This window comes from Hyla sarda, chromosome 3 (assembly GCF_029499605.1).
Source record: "Hyla sarda isolate aHylSar1 chromosome 3, aHylSar1.hap1, whole genome shotgun sequence".
Taxonomy (NCBI): domain Eukaryota; kingdom Metazoa; phylum Chordata; class Amphibia; order Anura; family Hylidae; genus Hyla; species Hyla sarda.
The window spans coordinates 365,268,139-365,281,766 of record NC_079191.1 but is presented as its reverse complement, the minus strand read 5'-3'; the positions used below and the strand labels follow the sequence as shown (position 1 = coordinate 365,281,766).

Below are 13,628 nucleotides of genomic sequence, written 5' to 3'. Positions count from 1 at the left end.
TACTATACAATAGGATATCATTGTTCAGTATAAGCAATTCAATAGTATAGTGTAAAAAATATTACAGAAAAACAAACAAAACATTACAGAATTTATCATTTTTGGTCTTATATCAGAATATATATATATATATATATTTTTTTTTTTTTTTTTATTATAAAAAAGTGATCAAAAAGTCCCATCTAAACAAAAATGGTACCAATGAAAAATACAGATCATGGTGCAAGAATTGAGCTTGCACACTAAAATAAAACAAAACCTGTTGAAATTGGGTATTGTTGTAATTGTACTGGCCTGCACTTCATAAAAAGGAATGGAATTTCATCAAGAGGAAGATGGATGGTCACAAGCCGTCAAACAAATCCGAGCGACTTAAATTTTGGTGCCAGGGGTGGCAACAGCAATGTGGGAAATGTGCCAAGATGCATTTAAACACTGACTAAAAATCAAGGTTATTCCCTCAAATACTGATTTCTGATGTATTTTGTTGTTGCAAGATTTATATGAATTTGTTTTCTTTGCATTGTTTGAGGTCTGAAAATAATGCATCTCCTTTTGGTTATTTTAACCAGTTGTTATCTTCTCTAAATAAATTCTCTAAATGACAATATTTTAATTTGGAATTATTGTTGACAGTAGTTTACAGCCTAAAACAAAACTGTTAAATCTACTCAAACACATACCTATGTATAGTAAAACCAGAGCATTTTTACAAGAGCTGTACAGTATATAATGAACTTTGTATATTATAGTGTAATCTACTGTGTATTATAGAGTGTGGTAATACAGGGCTCAACAAATCCTACATGCCAGGTCACTTTGTCAACTGAGAATTTTATCCTGGCGCCTAGGTTTTTGTCAGCCCTTCCAGACCAATGACATACATTTGCGTCATGGGTTGGTTGAGGGAGTATGGCACAGGTAAGGGAGCTTGGCTGGCATCATACCGAGCAGGTACCGGCTGCTACCTGCAGCTCACACATTCTATAATGACCAACATCAGAGATCAGTCTGATATCCGTCATTTAACTGTTTAAATGCTACATTCAAACAGTCTTGGGCTACATACCTGGTAACCTGAGTAGGGTTGGGCGGTATACAGGTTCATAACGAATACCGTTTTTTTTACGATAAGAATCTTTCATATACTGCAATACCGGTAGACTCAGTAGCATCCCCACCCTCCGAGTACATTCACCAATCACTCACCAGGGTGGGGCTGCTGCTCCTTCTTCTGCCACCATTCCTTCCCCCGCTCAGCCTGCCCTGGACTGCCATCTTCAGGTGCCAATACTGCCTGGGCCCCTTTCAGTAGGTAAGGGGCGCTGTGCGCTATGCTGTGGCCCCGGCGGTAAGCGATCCTCCCAGGGCGATCCTCCCATCTGTGTCTGCAGTCTGCTCTGCACTGCTATACACATGGGGTGTATGTGTAGAGAAGACTGCAGACAGAGCATTGCACCCTTGTGTCTTTTACAGACCTTAGGGTGCAATGCTCTGCAGTCTGCACATACCCTCCCATGTGTATAGCAGCGTGTGTGTAAATTCCTATACAGGTGGGGGTATGTGCAGAGAATTGCACCCTAGTCTGTACTTCAGACAAGGGTGCAGTGCCCTGCACATACCCCCACCTGTATAGGAATGTACATACACACTGCTATACACATATGGGTATGTGTAGACTGCAGAGCATTGCACTGTAGGGTCTTCTACAGACCATAGGGTGCAATGCTCTGCAGTCTGCACATACCCTATGGGAGTTAAACAAAAAGTAAAAAAGTGTAATAAAAAAGTGTTAATTTTTTTTTTAACTCCTTCCCATTTACCCCTTTCCTAATAAAAGCTTGAATAGCCCTTTCCCTTTTATAAACTAAAATAATGTAAAAAAAAAAAAAAATTGTGTTAATGTCTGAACTATTAAAAAATTATGTTAATTAAATTGAACGGTGGTGTGCACGATGGTGTGCACGTAAAGAAAAATACTAAAGTCTAAAATTGCGTATTTTTGGTCACTTCATATAGTATGCCATAAAAAAATTATAAAAAGTGATCTAAAAGTCCCATTAAAACAAAAATAGTACCGATAAAAAGTACAGACCATGGCGCAAAACATTAGCCCTCATACATCCCCATAGGGCAGGTATGTGCAGAGCATTGCATCGGACAGTGACCCAGGGCCTCTGAGTCTGCAGTCACTGCTATTCCCATCTGTACATACCCTAGAGTGCAATGCTCTGCACATACCCCCCCCATGTATAGGAATGTACTACACACCGCTATACATGGGGAGTATGTACAGAGCATTGCACTCTAGTGTACGTACATTCCTATGTTAGCGGGAGCCGGCGGGATTGGACATTTTAGCAGGAGCAGGGGGGATTAGTGCTGTGCGGTATACCGGTTCATACCGATTACAGGTGTGGTTTTACTTTATGATATGAATTTTTAACATACAGCAATACCGTTTCCATAGCAACTAACTCCAATGCATGATGGCGTACAGAAACGTACAGAAGTGTAGTCTGAGTAGCACTGAACTGACTAAGGAGCTGGAAGGGGACTACAACTCCGGGGTGGGCACGTGACTTCCGGGCGGGCGCAGGAAACTCGAGCAGAACTGCGGAGACATGGAGGAGAGTTTCCGGGTGGCCTGATTGGGGCCCCCGGGTACCATGGTGAGGACCCCTGACCACCTTACACTATGCTTATAATTGATACAGCCTGATCTATATATGTGATCAAAAAAATTGTTCAAAAAATCTCTTTAAAAAAGTTTATTTTAAAATATTAACCCTCCCCCAATAAAAATTTTAATCAGCCCCCCTACCCTTCAAATAAAAAGTGGTTAAAAAGTCAATACTACACAAAAGTAGTACCAGTAAAAACTACAGCTTATGGCTGATTCTTCTGCAGTCGCCTATGTCCTATATAATAGCATCAGGGTGTCCAACATGCGGCGCGCTGAACATGGATGTCCAGAGACCTCCAGGTGTGACGCCATTTCTCCCTTTTTTGCATCACCAGTTGTACTTTGTAATGCCATTACTTATTTTAGAAGATAATCTGCGGCGAAACCAAAAAAAAATATTTGTGGGGTGAAATAAAAAAAAAATAATTTTTAGGGCTTTTGTTTCTACGCAGTGCACTTTTTGATAAAAATGACACCTTATCTTTTTTCTGTAGGTCCATACGGTTACAGGGATACCCAATTTATGTAGATTTTTTTTTTGCGCCGTGGTCTGTAGTTTTTATCGGTACCATTTTTGTTTTGATGGTACTTTTTGATCGCTTTTTATTAATATTTTTCTGGTATATGAAGTGACCAAAAATTAACAATTTTGGACTTTGGTATTTTTTTTTTACGTGTACGCCAACGACCGTGCAGTTTAGCTAACCTTAATAGTTCGGACATTTACGCACACAGCGGTACCACATAGATTTTTTTTATTGCATTATTTTATTAAAAAAAAAATAGGAAAAGGGCAGTTATTCAAACTTTTATTGGGGGGGGCTTATTCACATTTATTCTCTTATTTTCTTTTTACCATTCTTTACTTTTTTTTTTTTTAGCCCCTTTAGGGAATCTTTTGATTGCATACACTGATCAATGCTATGCCATAGCATAGCATTGATCAGTGTTCTCAGGCATAGAGCAGTAGATTGCCATTCGGATGATGAGGAGGCAGGTGAGGACCCTCCCATCGTCCAGTAAGGTGATCAGGACATTGCGATTCTGTTGCCATAGTCCCGATCAGCTCCGAGGAGCTGCCGGGATAGTTTTACTTTCACTTTAGACGCCGTGATCAACTTTGATTGCGGCGTCTAAAGGGTTAATGTCGGGTATCGGCCCGATTGGCGGTGCCCGGCATCAGCCGTGGGTCCTGGCTGCCTTTAGCAACTGGGACCCACGAGGTTTAAACCATTCTCCGTTTGTGAGAGCAGTTTAAACCCCGTTAGCAGGACTCAGGATGTACAGGTATGCCCTGCGTCCTTAAGTGGTTAAAAAATGTAAGAAGTAATTTCATAGGTTGTTATGGGCAACTGCACCACTCTTCCTTTACAAAGAATTTGATAAATCTCCCCCAGTGTTTCCCAATCTGTGGCTTTCCACATGGTGCAAATCTACAACTTCCATTAAGTCCAGCTGTTGGGACGATGGGAGTTGTAGTTTGGCAACATATGGAGAGCCACAGATTAGGAAGCAATGATTTTGGGTCACACGTGGTTTATTTGCTGCAGCTGATTTTCCTACTCATTCACTTTAATGGGAAGGAAAATACGCAGCAGCAAAATGAAGCATGTGTGACCCTACCCTTAGGGTTAAGGGGTACAGTACCACAAAATCATAGGGGCAGAGCGGCACAGATGTTTAGGGCCGTGGTGAAAGTAATGTTTAAGAGTGCAGTGGCAAAAATGTATAGGAGGTGGTGTCAAAGTACTTTAGGGGCATAATGGCACCAATAATTGGGGCATAGTGGCACAGTACATTAGGGGCATGGTCGCACAGTACATTAGGGAGATGGTGGCACAGTACATTAGGGAGATGGTGGCAAAGTACATTAGGGAAATACTGGCAACAATACATTAGGGGCATGGTAGCACAGTACATTAAGGAGATGGTGGCACAGTACATTAGGGAGATGGTGGCACAGTACATTAGGGAGATGGTGGCACAGTACATTAGGGAGATGGTGGCACAATACATTAAGGAGATGGTGGCACAATACATTAGGGAGATGGTGGCACAGTACATTAGGGAGATGGTGGCACAGTACATTAGGGAGATGGTGGCACAGTACATTAGGGAGATGGTGGCACAATACATTAAGGAGATGGTGGCACAATACATTAGGGAGATGGTGGCACAGTACATTAGGGAGATGGTGGCACAGTACATTAGGGAGATGGTGGCACAATACATTAAGGAGATGGTGGCACAATACATTAGGGAGATGGTGGCACAGTACATTAGGGAGACGGTGGCACAGTACATTAGGGAGATGGTGGCACAGTACATTAGGGAGATGGTGGCACAGTACATTAAGGAGATGGTGGCACAATATATTAGGGAGATGGTGGCACAGTACATTAGGGAGATGGTGGCACAGTACATTAGGGAGATGGTGGCACAGTACATTAGGGAGATGGTGGCACAATACATTAAGGAGATGGTGGCACAATACATTAGGGAGATGGTGGCACAATACATTAGGGAGATGGTGGCACAGTACATTAGGGAGATGGTGGCACAGTACATTAGGGAGATGGTGGCACAGTACATTAGGGAGATGGTGGCACAATACATTAAGGAGATGGTGGCACAATACATTAGGGAGATGGTGGCACAGTACATTAGGGAGATGGTGGCACAGTACATTAGGGAGATGGTGGCACAATACATTAAGGAGATGGTGGCACAATACATTAGGGAGATGGTGGCACAGTACATTAGGGAGACGGTGGCACAGTACATTAGGGAGATGGTGGCACAGTACATTAGGGAGATGGTGGCACAGTACATTAAGGAGATGGTGGCACAATATATTAGGGAGATGGTGGCACAGTACATTAGGGAGATGGTGGCACAGTACATATAAACGCTTATACATGGCTCTGTATTGCTGTGAGGCTCTGCTGCGGAGTATGAACATGTCAGTGAGGAATTAGTGCGGCCTCCCCCCCACAGACTTTGACACCCCTGTGAGCGGCCTCGTGTTTCTCCGGAATCCCCCTGACACACGTGTTTTAGTTCCCGTTCCCCTTGGCACACATTGGTTTGAATTCCCCGGCTGCGGGCTATTTGCAGACATTCCCTCACTCCGCTCCCTGCTATTCGCTGATGAGGCCGGGCAGCGGTCATGTGACCCGTGAGGTTTCTGAAGTTAGTAAATATACCCAGTATAGCGCTGTATGTGCCGGCGCGGTGTCCGGGGGATGTGCGGCTCTGACGACTGAGACTCCCGGGATAGCTGTGAGTGATCTCCGTGCGGGGGGGATGGAGGTTCCCGCGGTCCTTAGTGCTGGACCAGGCCCCGAGTGCGCGCGCTCTGGCGGGTTCCGGTCTCTGCCCTGGCATGGGCGGGTATAGTGAGCAGGGACAGATGGGTGCGGGGACACAGAGGGCTTCACATTGCTTCAGCCAGCAGGGGGCGCGTCAGTGCAGCGGAGGGACTAAGCGTAGGGGGCGCTGTTATTGATAACATTGGAGGGGGGGCATACAGGGACCAATGGAGAAAAGTTGGTCCTGCAGAGGGGGACGCTGTTGTATTTTTAGGAGTCTATTGAATGACTGCTGGTGGTGCAGGGTCCTACTAGGAAAGGAAAGGGGGTCCTGTTAAATTACAATGTTAATTAATACGAGTAAAAGGAATAAGGAACAGTCATGGTTGTTGGTAAACAGTTTGGTACCCTGCTGGTATGATTGCGGGGTGACTGGCTGTGGTTTCTGGGTAAGATAATGAGGCACGGTTGTAGGTTGTACCGTAACTGGGTACACAGGGGGGGCCCTGCTGTGACTACAGGGGGAAGTGGGGAAACACTGCTTGCCCAATCATGGGGCCTCCAGCTTTTGCAATACTACAGCTCCCAGCCTTCGTCTGGCCGGGCATGCTGGGAGTTGTAGTTTTGCAACAGCTGCATGGGCTATGGTCATTTTCTGACTAAATCTGGTTATATGCACAATTCTAGCAACCAATAATAGAGGTGAAGATTAGGATGTGACCCTAGGAGAGCATTATATGGCGATAGTATCACTCCGAACCCCCTTATTACCATGGATATTAGGGGCAGTAAGATAAGCTGCTGCCAGACATCTCTGGAGAAAACGCCTCAGACCTTGGCTAGCCTATGGGATTGTACGTAGCATAGTCAGTGCAGAAATAATGGGGGAGATTTATCAAAACCTGTGCAGAGGAAGAGTGGTGCAGTTGCCCATAGCAACCAATCAGATTGCTTCTTTCATTTTCCACAGGCCTCTAAAGAGGCCTGTGGAAAATGAAAGAAGCAATCTGATTGGTTGCTATGGGCAACTACACCACTCTTCCTCTGCACAGGTTTTGATAAATCTCCCCAATTGTATTTATATTTAGCCTTAGATCAACAGTTGTGTTATGTTTGCGTGGGCACCGGTAGTAGGAATATTACACAATACGTTACAACAATAATAATACTCCAGCGGTTCCTCCCATCATTTATTTCTTTGCTTTGATATTGTCCCCCTATAGTCTGCTAGGGTCTGGGTTATCCAGGCAAAACCTTTTTTTTATATATATCAACTGGCTCCGGAAAGGTAAACAGATTTGTAAATTACTTCTATTAAAAAATCTTAATCCTTCCAATAGTTATTAGCTTCTGAAGTTTTCTGTCTAACTGCTCAATGATGATGTCACGTCCCGGGAGCTGTGCATGATGGGAAAATATCCCCATAGGAACTGCACACCTCCTGGGACGTGAGTCATGAGAGAGCAATTAGACAGAAAACAGCAACTCAACTTCAGAAGCTAATAACTATTGGAGGATTAATATTTTTTAAAAGAAGTAATTTCCAAATCTGTTTAACTTTCCGAAGCCAGTTGATATATAAAAATAAGTTTTGGCCTGGAATACCCCTTTAAGTCCTTTCCAAATGTCACAATTTTTTTTCTGTAACTCAAAAATTTAGGGGCTCTGTGTTAACCCCACATGGGATGAGATAAAAAATTAGCAATTTTGACATTGTAATTTTTTTTTTTTTTCATTTATCATGTTGACCATCTGAGATCAGGAATGTGATAATTTAAGTAGTAAATAGTTAATAGTTCAGACAATTCCACATCCCGCGATACCAAATATGGGGTTGTTTTCACATTTTTATTTTTTATTATTAGGTAGACTGTATCAATTGACGAGCCACAGCAGGCCTAGCTAAGGCATCAGGCTGCTCTGCAAACCAATATGTGCCCCCAGCGATTATAGTGGGACTGGCAGGACCACAAGGTATGGGTGCCAAAACTATGTAAATGCTGTTATTGTGGCATATAGACAGTTATATGACAGACATAAGAGTGATTTCTGATGTTCGTCATTACTGGAAGTGTTAGCTGCAGATAACAGGCGGGACCTGCCGAATATGACATAGACCCTGCTCCCTCACCCACACCTTAAAGGGGTACTCCGTTGCTTGAGTCGTTTTTGGCCCCCCATTCTTCCTACAGTACAGATATACTGTACTTCCTTTTTTGTCATCCGTGCCCTCTCTGGTTGTGTTTTAAATCTTGCCTTTCTTTCCATCTGGAAGTCGTTCCTTTTTTGGGATCCCGCTGTGCTGGTGACCACCTTTTCACAATCAGTCTGGGCGCCATGTTATGGTCGGGAGCTCCTCTTTTAGGTGTGTCTGTATCCTTGCGTCATCCTCCCCAGCCTGTGATCCGGCACACCTCCTTCATGTTGTATTTAAATATTCCGCCTATTTGGGTGGTGGTCATCTCCTGCAGCGGTGTTAATAGGTTGCCGCTGGTGCAATCCAAGAGAGCGGCGGACGCAGGTGCACATCTACACAGATTTCTATTGGTCGCCTATGTAGTTAGGTTGGCGTGTGTTTCTTTTGCATAATCATTGGACGAAAAGATGTCCGTGCATAGCCAATAGTTTTCCGGACCGTAAGGCTCTCTTTTTTTTTTTTTTTTTTTTTTTTTTTACACGGACACTGCCGGACTGCAGGGAAGTAAGCTGTATATAGTGTATAGATAGCTGTATATAGTGTATTCCACACATTAGGTTAGCCTATACTGAACAGTAGTTTAAGTTAACTCTTTCCTTGCTGGGCTGGCGCAGCTCACTGTAAGTTCTTACTGGGCAGGAGATATACAATGTAGAGCTACTGCTCAGCATCAGCTGTTCTCCCGGCTCTATAGCCAAGAGCTCAGCTGTTTAACAAATTCACATCAGGACGATCGCCTCGGGTGTCAGGAGGAGTGACCCTTACTGTTATCTGTCCATTACTGCAGGTCCTACTGCTCCCAACATGGAGCACACTATTCTCCGTGATGAGAGCTGTAGTGCCTGCATTCATAGGCAGATCGCAGAGAGTATCACTCCTGACACCCGCCGTGATCCTCCAGTATAATGTAAAGATGATGCTGGCCATTCTATTATGGTCCCCTGCACTGACGTATATATACACCGATTTATATTTAACTCAGATTGGCTGGAACCATCTGGCCAATCACAGCTCTCTGAGGGAAATATGAATAGGTGTGTATATATGCGGCAGTGATAGGGAACATACAAGAGCGCTGGCATACATCTCAAAATTACACTGAAGGATTGCAATGGGCAAAAATTCTCTAATTTTGCAATCCTCCCAATTTTTTTTAATTTTTATTTCTTAACTTTTCATTAACCCCCTAAATTTTATAATTCTTTTAAAATCTGATTGTATTTAAAAACCCAAAACACATAAATCTTTACATGGCCAAAACAAAATTGACCTTCAAAAACTTTTAAATAAGGTTAATTCCCCATTTATTGTGATGTTTTTCCATGTTTATTTAATATTTTCAAAAAATTACAAAACACAAGCCTCCAGCTGGCCAGGAATATTGGTGGATCCCCCTATTGACACACCTTAAAGAAAAAGTGGAACACTAATATGTTAAATGCTTTGTATAGTATTCCAGCCCTACAAAGTAGTAGTTGTCTGTCTATATTTTATTCACAATGGAAACTTAGTAGTACTTACACGCGGGTATTAAAGGGCATTCTAATTAGGAGTTGAGTATTACTGAAGTGCTGTATAATGTTATAACTGTATGATAAACAATAGGATGATGTTAACTAAGTAGTATAATTGTGATTGAAGCTTAACCATATTATAATTGTGTGAAAATTTCCCAGGTACATGTAACTGTTGACCAATTTATGAATTTAAAAATCCTCTGTATGTTAAAGTTCCGGATTTCCGGATCACCTATCCGGTTGTCCGGTATACTGTACATGTACATGTGCCTGGTATACTGTACATTTTTTTCCAGTATATTGGACAACCGGATCTGTGATCCAGAAATTCAGAACGGAAACATGCAGCGTTTTTAAAATTTCGGAAATTGGAGAAGAAGTAAATGTATATGGAAAATGTTCTCACAATTATAATGTGGTTAATATTATCACACAATTATACTTTTTAGTTAACATCATGTTAGTGTATTTCCTACCGTTATTTCATTTTACAGCACTTCAGTCATACTCATCTCCTAATTAGAACGCCGTTTAATCCCCGCATGTAAGTACTACTAATTTTCCATTTTGATTAAAATATAGATATCTAAGTCTTAATTTGTTGCGCCGGAATCCTATAGAATGTATTTAATATTTAACAACCCATGGTCCAAACATGATTTTTATCATAAGCTGAAACTAGTTTTTTCCTTTTTTTTTCCTTTTGCAATATAGAACAAATAAATAAATAAAAATGTCATTCGTTATATATATATATATTTTTTTTTTTTTTTTTTGCAATAAAACAGTGTCCACATGTTTGCTGGCAATATGGTAATGCTAAATGCCATTTCCAATTTTCGTTTTCCATTTTGCCTTTTATTTCCTGCTATTTTTTTGTTTTCCTGCTATTTTTTTGTTCCTTGCCATTTTTTAACAGACGACATATTGTTGAGACTATGTAATTTCTTGTTGCACATCTTTGTCTTTGCCGCCGAGATACTGGCAGGGGGTCCTGTCAGTATAGTGACAGGATTCCGGGTCGTGTATAGTATACACAGGTACACTATGCCCCCTGTATACTATATGGCCGGGGGAGGGGAGTAGTGATGCTATACCTCACTCCTCATCTCCTTACATTCTGTGGATCGGGCGTTCAGCACCCGACCCACAGAGTGGAACTTGAGGGCAGTGAGAAACTGCCATAGGTGAAAAATTGCCAGCTTACACACACCAGGAAAAACGACCAAAAAAAGCAAATAAAGACCCAAAATAAGCAGAGCCAATTTGTGAGGCATATTGAAAGTGATAATTTTATGTTTTTAATCCCCCCCCCCAAAAAAAAATTTATAAATAAAAGGGAAAATTGGCCTGAAAGAGTGTACAGGATAGTAAGCAAATAACACTTATCGACTTCCTTGAGGCAAGAAACCAAAAAACCAACTCCATAAAAAAAAAAACATGCCCTATGTGAAAAACTCACACCATTTGAGTAATTGAAAAGATTAGCTGGCCAAATAAAAACAAGAAAAAGCTATAGAGCGTCAAAATGGAAATACACATTAAAACATTACAGACAAACCGTGTGAAACCAAGTCACACATTAGCGGACCGAAAAACAAATTTAAAAAGAAATTTTTTTTTACAGAAAACCTTCACCAAAAGACCTGCAAATAAGAAAACTCCTAAAAATATTACCATATCTACAGAAACTGGAAGAAAAGCGCTGCTTGGTGCCTCTCTCACGCTACAATACACGGCAACAAACAGCTGAGAGGTGACGGAGCAAGGGGCTGCAGAAACACAGTCTCCTAATTGGCCAGCGCAGGCAAAACATCTAAGGTAGCAAGATAGGCTGCACACTAAAAGAGCCAGGACCTGTTTAGACCACAAAGGGTGGGAACTTTAAGGAAAATTAACATGAGAGGCGAGGTTTACAAACAAGGCAGGGAAAGAGGCGGAGGGGAAAAATAAAATGGGAGGAAAAAATGACGAGAGGGATGGACAAAACAACGAAGCACACGCCACAAGACATGCTGGGAAATGTAGTTTACAATGGACAGAAGGACAGGAAGTGCTCGTAACAAGTTTGAGACAAACACTTCACCATGAGGCAGCAAAAGACTACTGAATACAGCGCTACCCTAGTGTAGTCCATAATATAGTGTCTGTACCTGTGTGTGATGGGTTTTCTCACAATTCTTCTGTGATTTTCACCCCAATTTTTATTTTTAACAGCATATAAAATGACTTTTGTCTCAGATTTTTCCCAGTTTGCAATGCGTCCAAGACCTGACCCACTGGTCAGCTGATGACAGGGAGCCTGTTTGCTTCAATGGGTGGAGGGATCGCTTGGTGGGAGAGAGATCAATCAGCAACTAATCCAACAGCTATAGGCACCCTGATTGAAAATCACATGTCTTTTGAATGGATGCAGCTCATTTATGTTTCAATGGGTGGGGTGGCTGATGTATGGGAGGGAGGAAAATGGAATTATGGGGTTTGTAGGCAAAGAAGGAACCTAAAACAGGAAATACCAGTTCACAAAAAGCTAGCCACAGTGTTTTGCTATTCTCATAACATAGCCATTTAACCCCAAAACAAGCACAGATCCTTCCTAAGCATGTCCATTTTTTTTTTTTTTTTTTAAGTATATCTTTATTTGCTTTTTCAAATATTTTACAAACTTTGACAGGATACAAGCTCCTGATGCATAAATGAAACAGTCATGGAAACCATAGTAATAAACAATGGTGCAACGATCAATGTAGAAATTAGCCATTGAAACCCCCCCCCCCTCCCAAAAAGAGTATAGAACATGTCACTTACAAGCTTATAGGCATCAACAGCAAGCAAAACAGTAAATAAACATTGATAGGTCACAAGGTCACCCCACAGCCGAAAACAATCCGAGGCCACAACACCGTTAATTTGGCAGTCTAAGCCTAGCATGTCCATTTTACCTACTAAAATCATCTTACGGTGGATAACCCCTCACCTGACCATTACTTAAATGTAACTCAGAGGTTGGGAGTGCTTATAAAATCCCAATTGGTGACCTGGCGCTTGGGGTTCGCGGGGCCCTGCATTAGTAGACTTCATTTAGTCCATTCAGTTTAAAGGGGTACTTCCGTGGAAAACTTTTTTTTTTTATCAACTGGTGCCAGAAAGTTAAACTGATTTGTAAATCCCTTCTATTAACAAATCTTAACTTAACTCTTGCAGTACTTTTTAGGGGCTGTATACTAAAGAGAAATCTAAAAAAGAAATGCATTTCCTCTGATGTCATGACCACAGTGCTCTCTGCTGTCCATTTTAGGAACTGTCCAGAGCAGGAAGAAATCCCCATAGCAAACATATGCTGCTCTGGACAGTTCCTAAAATGGACAGAGATGTCAGCACAGAGCACTGTGGTCATGACATCAGAGGAAATGCATTTCTTTTTTAGATTTCTCTTTAGTATACAGCCCCTAAAAAGTATTGGAAGAATTAAGATTTTTTAATAGAAGTGATTTACAAATCTGTTTAACTTTCTGGCACCAGTTGATAAAAAAAAAAAGTTTTCCACGGGAGACAACACAGGTACACCACACTATCTACAGATATACTACGGTATTCTTCCTCAGACATACGCTACATATCTAAATATAAGGCTACATATCTGATCTCAACTGAGTTGACGAAAAAAATTTTGTGGAACGTAGAGTAAAAATACTTTGCAAAAGGTGTACGGCATCTGGCATATGGGCAGTAACAACAATCAGAATGCTTTGTGCCAAGTGAAAGCTGCTAAAGGTTTTTACAGCACCATGAATGACTGCCGGACCACATTTACGTCTACTAAACCGTCATTCAGTCACTCTTTAGCCCTGATGTAAAGGTCCATTACTCTGCAGAGTACAATATTGTTTCTGCAAAGTAGTTATACAGTGGATGGA

General features: G+C 41.7%; 1 protein-coding gene across 14 annotated transcripts in view; it reads left to right on the top strand.

Annotated features, from left to right (window-relative positions):
* Positions 1-5,764: 5,764 nt before the first annotated feature.
* VRK2 (VRK serine/threonine kinase 2) overlaps positions 5,765-13,628 on the top strand; it is a 112,534-nt gene continuing 104,670 nt past the window's right edge. For 5 of the 14 annotated variants that reach the window (XR_008891552.1, XR_008891551.1, XM_056567710.1 and 2 more), the window contains exons 1-2: positions 5,844-5,968; positions 7,863-7,971. The gene's annotated coding sequence lies outside the window, so the exon portion shown is untranslated. Of the gene's footprint in view, positions 5,969-5,988; positions 6,175-6,213; positions 6,447-6,500; positions 6,852-7,028; positions 7,050-7,105; positions 7,125-7,862; positions 7,972-13,628 lie in introns of those variants that run through there. The other 9 variants (XM_056567704.1, XM_056567702.1, XM_056567701.1 and 6 more) reach the window with 9 other exon arrangements.